Below are 9,109 nucleotides of genomic sequence, written 5' to 3' on the forward strand. Positions count from 1 at the left end.
TGAGTTGTCAATTCAACCACACCTGGATAACTTAGTATCTGCAGCAAAGTATTTAGTAGCAAAGTAGTATGATAGTAACGTTAACGATAGCAAAAGTAATATTTTTGGGTTTTGTAGTGATTGTAACAGTAGCAACGGTAAAGTAAATAAGCGAAGAACAATATGTGAAAAGCTCGTAGGCATTGGATCGGTGATGGAGAATTATGCCGGATGCGGTTCATCATGTAACATTCATAACATAGGGTGACACAGAACTAGCTCCAATTCATCAATGTAATGTAGGCATGTATTCCGAATATAGTCATACGTGCTTATGGAAAAGAACTTGCATGACATCTTTTGTCCTACCCTCCCGTGGCAGCGGGGTCCTAACGAAAACTAAGGGATATTAAGGCCTCCTTTTAATAGAGTACCAGACCAAAGCATTAACACATAGTGAATACATGAACTCCTCAAACTATGGTCATCATCGGGAGTGGTCCCGATTATTGTCACTTCGGGGTTGCCGGATCATAACACATAGTAGGTGACTATAGACTTGCAAGATAGGATCAAGAACTCACATATATTCATGAAAACATAATAGGTTCAGATCTGAAATCATGGCACTCGGACCCTAGTGACAAGCATTAAGCATAGCAAAGTCATAGCAACATCAATCTCAGAACATAGTGGATACTAGGGATCAAACCCTAACAAAACTAACTCGATTACATGATAAATCTCATCCAATCCATCACCGTCCAGCAAGCCTACGATGGAATTACTCACGCACGGCGGTGAGCATCATGAAATTGGTGATGGAGGATGGTTGATGATGACGATGGCGATGGATTCCCCTCTCCGGAGCCCCGAACGAACTCCAGATCAGCCCTCCCAAGAGAGTTTAGGGCTTGGCGGCGGCTCTGTATCGTAAAACGCGATGAATCTTTCTCTCTGATTTTTTTCTCCCCGAACACGAATATATGGAGTTGGAGTTGAGGTCGGTGGAGCACCAGGGGGCCTGGCGCCGTTGCCGGGGAGGCTAGGTAAGCGGCACTCACTCCCCGTCAACTAAGCTCTTTTCTGGCGCCGTTGCCGGGGAGGTGAGTGCTTGAAGGTATATCTTTAGATCTTGCAATTGAATCTTTTTGTTTCTTGTTTTAGCACTAGTTTAGTTTATAAAAGAAAAATACAAAAAAATGGAATTGAGTTTACCTCATACGCTTCATCTTTTTAATATCTTTCGTGAGTATGATGGAAAGGAAAATTGTGCCAAAGTGTTAGAAGAAGAATGCATTAAAATGTTTGGCACTAAATCTTTGAATGATAAGCATGATTGCAATGTTGTTAGTATGAATTCCTTGAATATCCATGATGCTAATGATATGCAAAGCCACAAGCTTGGGGAAGCTATGTTTGATGAAGATGATATTTTTTGTCCCCCAAGCTTTGATGAGCAAATTTACTATGATGAAAGCATGCCTCCTATCTATGATGATTATTGTGATGACACGTATGCTTTAAACAATAATGATAACCATGAAACTTGTCATCTTGATCTTAATTTTCAATCTTATGATAGTTTTTTGTTGAGTTTTCTCCCACTATTATTCATGAGAAGAATTTTGCTTATGTGGAGAGTAGTAAATTTTCTATGCTTGTAGATCATGAAAAGAATGCTTTATGTGATGGTTATATTGTTGAATTCGTTCATGATGCTACTGAAAATTATTATGAGGGAGGAATATATACTTGTAGGAATTGTAATAATATCAAGTTTCCTCTCTATGTGCTTAAAGTTTTGAAGTTATGCTTGTTTGGCCTTCCTATGGTAGTTGATTATTGTTCCCATAAGTTGTTTGCTCACAAAATCCCTATGCATAGGAAGTGGGTTAGACTGAAATGTGCTAGTCATATTCTTTATGATGCTCTCTTTATGTTTCAATTCTTATCTTTTATGTGAGCATCATTGAAATCATCATGCCTAGCTAGGGGCGTTAAACGATAGCGCTTGTTGGGAGGCAACCCAATTTTATTTTAGTTTCTTGCTTTTTGGTTATGTTTAGGAATAAATAATCCATCCAGATTCTGTTTAGATGTGGTTTTGTGTTTTAATTAGTGTTTGTGCCAAGTAGAACCTTTGGGAAGACTTGGGTGAAGTCTTTATGATCATGCTGTAAAAAACAGAAACTTTAGCGCTCACGAGATTAGCTAAAACTTTTTACTGGAGAGTGCTATTTAGTTGATTATTTTTTCAGATTATTACTAGACAAATTACTCAGGTCCACCAATTTATTTTAGAATTTTTGGAGTTCCAGAAGTTTGCGTTAGTTACAGATTACTACAGACTGTTCTGTTTTTGACAGATTCTGTTTTTCGTGTGTTGTTTGCTTATTTGGATGACTCTATGGCTAGTAAAATAGTTTATAAACCATAGAGAAGTTGGAATACAGTAGGTTTAACACCAATATAAATAAAGAATGAGTTCATTACAGTACCATGAAGTGGTATTTTTTTTTCTTTCGCTAACGGAGCTTATGAGTTTTCTGTTGAGTTTTGTGTTGTGAAGTTTTCAAGTTTTGGGTAAAGATTCGATGGACTATGGAATAAGGAGTGGCAAGAGCCTAAGCTTGGGGATGCCCAAGGCACCCCAAGGTAATATTCAAGGATAACCAAGAGCCTAAGCTTGGGGATGCCCCGGATGGCATTCCCTCTTTCGTCTTTGTTCATCGGTAACTTTACTTGGAGCTATATTTTTATTCACCACATGATATGTGTTTTGCTTGGAGCGTCATTTTATTTTCTTTTGTTTTGCTTGCTGTTTGAATAAAATACCAAGATCTGAGATTCTTAAATGTTAGAGAGTCTTCACATAGTTGCATAATTATTCGACTACTCATTGAGCTTCACTTATAACATTTAGAGCACGGTGGTGGTTTTGTTTTATAGAAACTATTATTCTCTCATGCTTCACTTATATTATTTTGAGAGTCTTAAACAGCATGGTAATGTGATTAATCCTAATATGCTAGGTATTCAAGACTAGTAAAAACTTTCTTGTGAGTGTGTTGAATACTAAGAGAAGTTTGATGCTTGATGATTGTTTTGAGATATGGAGGTAGTGATATTAAGGTTGTGCTAGTTGAGTAGTTGTGAATTTGAGAAATACTTGTGTTGAAGTTTGCAAGTCCCGTAGCATGCACGTATGGTAAACGTTATGTAACAAATTTGAAACATGAGGTGTTCTTTGATTGTCCTCCTTATGAGTGGCGGTCGGGGACGAGCGATGGTCTTTTCCTACCAATCTATCCCCCTAGGAGCATGCGCGTAGTGCTTGGTTTTTGATGACTTGTAGATTTTTGCAATAAGTATGTGAGTTCTTTATGACTAATGTTGAGTCCATGGATTATACGCACTCTCACCTTTCCACCATTGCTAGCCTCTTCGGTACCGTGCATTGCCCTTTCTCACATTGAGAGTTGGTGCAAACTTCGCCGGTGCATCCAAACCCCGTGATATGATACGCTCTTTCACACATAAACCTCCTTATATCTTCCTCAAAACAGCCACCATACCTACCTATTATGGCTTTTCCATAGCCATTCCGAGATATATTTCCATGCAACTTTCCACCATCCCGTTTATCATGACACGTTCATCATTGTCATATTGCTTTGCATGATCATGTAGTTGACATAGTATTTGTGGCAAGGCCACCGTTCATAATTCTTTCATACATGTCACTCTTGGTTCATTGCATATCCCGGTACACCGTCGGAGGCATTCATATAGAGTCATACTTTGTTCTAGTATCGAGTTGTAATCATTGAGTTGTAAATAAATAGAAGTGTGATGATCATCATTTTCTAGAGCATTGTCCCAAGTGAGGAATAAAAAAAGGCCATAAAAAAAGAGAAGGCCCAAAAAAATGAGAGAAAAAGAGAGAAGGGACAATGTTACTATCCTTTTACCACACTTGTGCTTCAAAGTAGCACCATGATCTTCATAATAGAGAGTCTCTTGTTTTGTCACTTTCATATACTAGTGGGAATTTTTCATTATAGAACTTGGCTTGTATATTCCAACAATGGGCCTCCTCAAGTGCCCTAGGTCTTCGTGAGCAAGCAAGTTGGATGCACACCCACTTAGTTTCTTTTGTTGAGCTTTCATATATTTATAGCTCTAGTGCATCCGTTGCATGGCAATCCCTACTCCTTGCATTAACATCAATCAATGGGCATCTCCATAGCTCATTGATTAGCCTCGTTGATGTGAGACTTTCTCCTTTTTTGTCTTCTCCACATAACCCCCATCATTATATTCTATTCCACCCATAGTGCTATATCCATGGCTCACGCTCATGTATTGCATGAAGGTTGAAAAAGTTTGAGATTACTAAAGTATGAAACAATTGCTTGGCTTGTCATCGGGGTTGTGCATGATGAGAGCATTCTTCTGTGACGAAAATGGAGCATGACTAAACTATATGATTTTGTAGGGATGAACTTTCTTTGGCCATGTTATTTTGAGAGGACATAATTGCTTAGTTAGTATGCTTGAAGTATTATTATTTTTATGTCAATATGAACTTTTATCTTGAATCTTTTGGATCTGAATATTCATACCACAATTAAGAAGAATTACATTGAAATTATGCCAAGTAGCATTCCACATCAAAAAATTTGTTTTTATCATTTACCTACTCGAGGACGAGCAAGAATTAAGCTTGGGGATGCTGATACGTCTCCAACGTATCTATAATTTTTTATTGTTCCATGCTATTATATTATCTGTTTTGGATATTTATGGGCTTTATTAAACACTTTTATATTACTTTTGGGACTAACCTATTAATCCAGAGCCTAGTGCCAGTTCCTGTTTTTTCCCTTGTTTCAGTGTTTCAAAGAAAAGGAATATCAAACGGAGTCGAAACGGAATGAAACCTTCTGGAGAAGTTATTTTTGGAAAGAAAGCAACCCGGGAGACTTGGAGTGCACGTCAGGAAAGCAACGAGGGAGGCACGAGGCAGGGGCGCGCCCACCCCCTGGGCGCGCCCTCCACCCTTGTGGCCCCCTCGTGGCTCCCCTGACGTACTTCTTTCACCTATATATACCCATATACCCTAAAACCTTCGGAGAACAGAATAGATCGGGAGTTCCGCCGCTGCAAGCCTCTGTAGCCACCAAAAACCAATCGGGACTCTGTTCCGGCACCCTGCCGGAGGGGGGATCCCTCACCGGTGGCCATCTTCATCATCCCGGCGCTCTCCATGACGAGGAGGGAGTAGTTCACCCTCGGGGCTGAGGGTATGTACCAGTAGCTATGTGTTTGATCTCTCTCTCTCTCTCTCGTGTTCTTGAGGTGGTACGATCTTGATGTATCGCGAGCTTTGCTATTATAGTTGGATCTTATGATGTTTCTCCCCCTCTACTCTCTTGTAATGGATTGAGTTTTCCCTTTGAAGTTATCTTATCGGATTGAGTCTTTAAGGATTTGATAACACTTGATGTATGTCTTGCATGTGCGTATCTGTGGTGACAATGGGATATCACGTGATCCACTTGATGTATGTTTTGGTGATCAACTTGCGAGTTCAGTGACCTTGTGAGCTTATGCATAGGGGTTGGCACACGTTTTCGTCTTGACTCTCCGGTAGAAACTTTGGGGCACTCTTTGAAGTTCTTTGTGTTGGTTGAATAGATGAATCTGAGATTGTGTGATGCATATCGTATAATCATACCCACGGATACTTGAGGTGACATTGGAGTATCTAGGTGACATTAGGGTTTTGGTTGATTTGTGTCTTAAGGTGTTATTCTAGTACGAACTCTATGATAGATCGAACGGAAAGAATAGCTACGTGTTATTTTACTACGGACTCTTGAATAGATAGATCAGAAAGGATAACTTTGAGGTGGTTTCGTACCCTACCATAATCTCTTCGTTTGTTCTCCGCTATTAGTGACTTTGGAGTGACTCTTTGTTGCATGTTGAGGGATAGTTATATGATCCAACTATGTTATTATTGTTGAGAGAACTTGCACTAGTGAAAGTATGAACCCTAGGCCTTGTTTCCTAGCATTGCAATACCATTTACGCTCACTTTTACCACTTGTTACCTTGCTGTTTTTATATTTTCAGATTACAAAAACCTATATCTATCATCCATATTGCACTTGTATCACCATCTCTTCGCCGAACTAGTGCACCTATACAATTTACCATTGTATTGGGTGTGTTGGGGACACAAGAGACTCTTTGTTATTTGGTTGCAGGGTTGCTTGAGAGAGACCATCTTCATCCTACGCCTCCCACGGATTGATAAACCTTAGGTCATCCACTTGAGGGAAATTTGCTACTGTCCTACAAACATCTGCTCTTGGAGGCCCAACAACGTCTACAAGAAGAAGGTTGCGTAGTAGACATCAGGGCCCACGAGGTAGGGGGCGCGCTCTGGGGGGGCAGGCGCGCCTCCCACCCTCGTGGACAGGGTGTGGGCCCCCTGGCCTTGATTCTTTCTCCAGTATTTTTAATTATTTCCAAAAATAATCTCCATGAAGTTTCAGGTCATTCCGAGAACTTTTGTTTCTGCACAAAGATAACACCATGGCAATTCTGCTGAAAACAGGCGTCAGTCCGGGTTAGTTCCATTCAAATCATGCAAGTTAGAGTCCAAAACAAGGGCAAAAGTGTTTGGTAAAGTAAATACGACGGAGATGTATCAACTCCCCCAAGCTTAAACCTTTGCTTGTCCTCAAGCAATTCAGTTAATAAACTGAAAGTGATAAAGAAAAACTTTTACAAACTCTGTTTGCTCTTGTTGTTGTAAATATGTAAAGCCAGCATTCAAGTTTTCAGCAAGGATTATGAACTAACCATATTCACAATGACACTTAGGTCTCATGTTTACTCATATCAATGGCATAATCAACTAGCGAGCAATAATAGTAAATCTCGAATGACAACACTTTCTCAAAACAATCGTAATATGGTATAACAAGATGGTATCTCGCTAGCCCTTTCTGAGACCGCAAAACATAAATGCAGAGCACCTTTAAAGATCAAGGACTGACTAGACATTGTAATTCATGGTAAAAGAGATCCAATCATAGTCATATCCAATATAAATTCACAGTAATGAATGCAAATGACAGCGGTGCTCTCCAGCTGGTGCTTTTTAATAAGATGGTGATGAATCAACATAAAAGTAAATAGATAGGCCCTTCGCAGAGGAAAGCAGGGATGTGTAGAGGTGCCAGAGCTCGGTTTTGAAATAGAGATAAATAATATTTTGAGCGGTATACTTTCATTGTCAACATAACAACCAAAAGATGGCGATATCTTCCATGCTACACACATTATAGGCGGTTCCCAAACAGAATGGTAAAGATTATACTCCCCCTCCACCAACAAGCATCAATCCATGGCTTGCTCGAAACAACGAGTGCCTCCAACTAACAAGAGTCCTGGGGGAGTTTTGTTTGCAATTATTTTGATTTGATTTGCATAAAGCATGGGACTGGGCATCCCGGTGACCAGCCATTTTCTCGTGAGTGAGGAGCGGAGTCCACTCCTCTTGAGAATAACCCGCCTAACATGGAAGATACGGACAGCCCTAGTTGATACATGAGTTATTCGAGCATACAAAAAAGAATTTCATTTGAAGGTTTAGAGTTTGGCACATGCAAATTTACTTGGAACGGTAGGTAGATACCGCATATAGGAAGGTATGGTGGACTCATATGGAATAACTTTGGGGTTTAAGGGATTGGATGCACAAGCAGTATTCCCGCTTAGTACAAATGAAGGCTAGCAAAAGACTGGGAAGTGACCAGCTAGAGAGCGACAACAGTCATGAACATGCATTAAAATTAATAAACATTGAGTACAAGCATGAGTAGGATATAATCCACCATGAACATAAATATCGTGGAGGCTATGTTGATTTTGTTTCAACTACATGTGTGAACATGTGCCAAGTCAAGTCACTCGAATCGTTCAAAGGAGGATACCACCCTATTATACCACATCACAACCATTTTAATAGCATGTTGGCACGCAAGGTAAACCGTTATAAACTCCTAGCTAATTAAGCATGGCATAAGCAACTAGAATCTCTAATTGTCATTGCAAACATGTTTATTCATAATAGGCTGAATCAGGAACGATGAACTAATCATATTTACAAAAACAAGAGAGGTCGAGTTCATACCAGCTTCTCTCATCTCAATCAGTCCATCATATATCCTCATAATTGCCTTTCACTTGCACGACCGAATGATGTGAATAATAATAATAGTGCACGTGCATTGGACTAAGCTGGAATCTGCGAGCATTCAATAAACAGGAGAAGACAAGGCAATATGGGCTCTTGGTTAAATCAACAAGAATGCATATAAGGGCCACTTCAACAATTTCATCATGGTCTTCTCCTATCGACCCCCAAAGAAAAAAAAAGGAAATAAAAACTATTTACACGGGGAAGCTCCCAACAAGCAAAAGAAGAACATGAAATATTTTTGGGTTTTCTTTTTAATTATTACTACAACAAACAAGGAAAGTAACTAACTAAAAGCTACTACTACTAATTTTTTTTGGTTTTCTTAAGGTTTTTCAAACACACAAGAAGAAAGCATAAAAAAGGAAAATAAACTAGCATGGATAATACAATGAAAGAGTATGAGCACCGACATCTAGCATGAGCGTGTGAACATAAATGTAATGTCGGTGAGAAATACGTACTCCCCCAAGCTTAGGCTTTTGGCCTAAGTTGGTCTAATGCCACGGCTTTCCTGGAGGATATCCAGAGTTGTAACTGGGGTCGTACTGAGAAGAAGCCTCGGATTGCCACTGGTTGGCAATCACCTCCGGATCCCACTGGTAATCAGACTGTCGTTGATCAGAGTGTGCAAAACCGAACCGGAAACCAAAAACCAAACAAAAAAACCAAACCGAACCGAATTTTTGGGTTTTTCAGGTTATGGTTTCAGTTTCAGTTTTCGATTCTTGAAACCATTTAGCATTTGGTTTTTTGGTTAGAAACCGAAACCGTTCGGTTAAACCGAAATAACCAAAGTTCGTGTCTGTGTACAAGAATATGAGCTGGGCCCTTCACCACCCTTTCTTT

This window comes from Aegilops tauschii, chromosome 5, assembly GCF_002575655.3.
Source record: "Aegilops tauschii subsp. strangulata cultivar AL8/78 chromosome 5, Aet v6.0, whole genome shotgun sequence".
NCBI lineage: Eukaryota > Viridiplantae > Streptophyta > Magnoliopsida > Poales > Poaceae > Aegilops > Aegilops tauschii.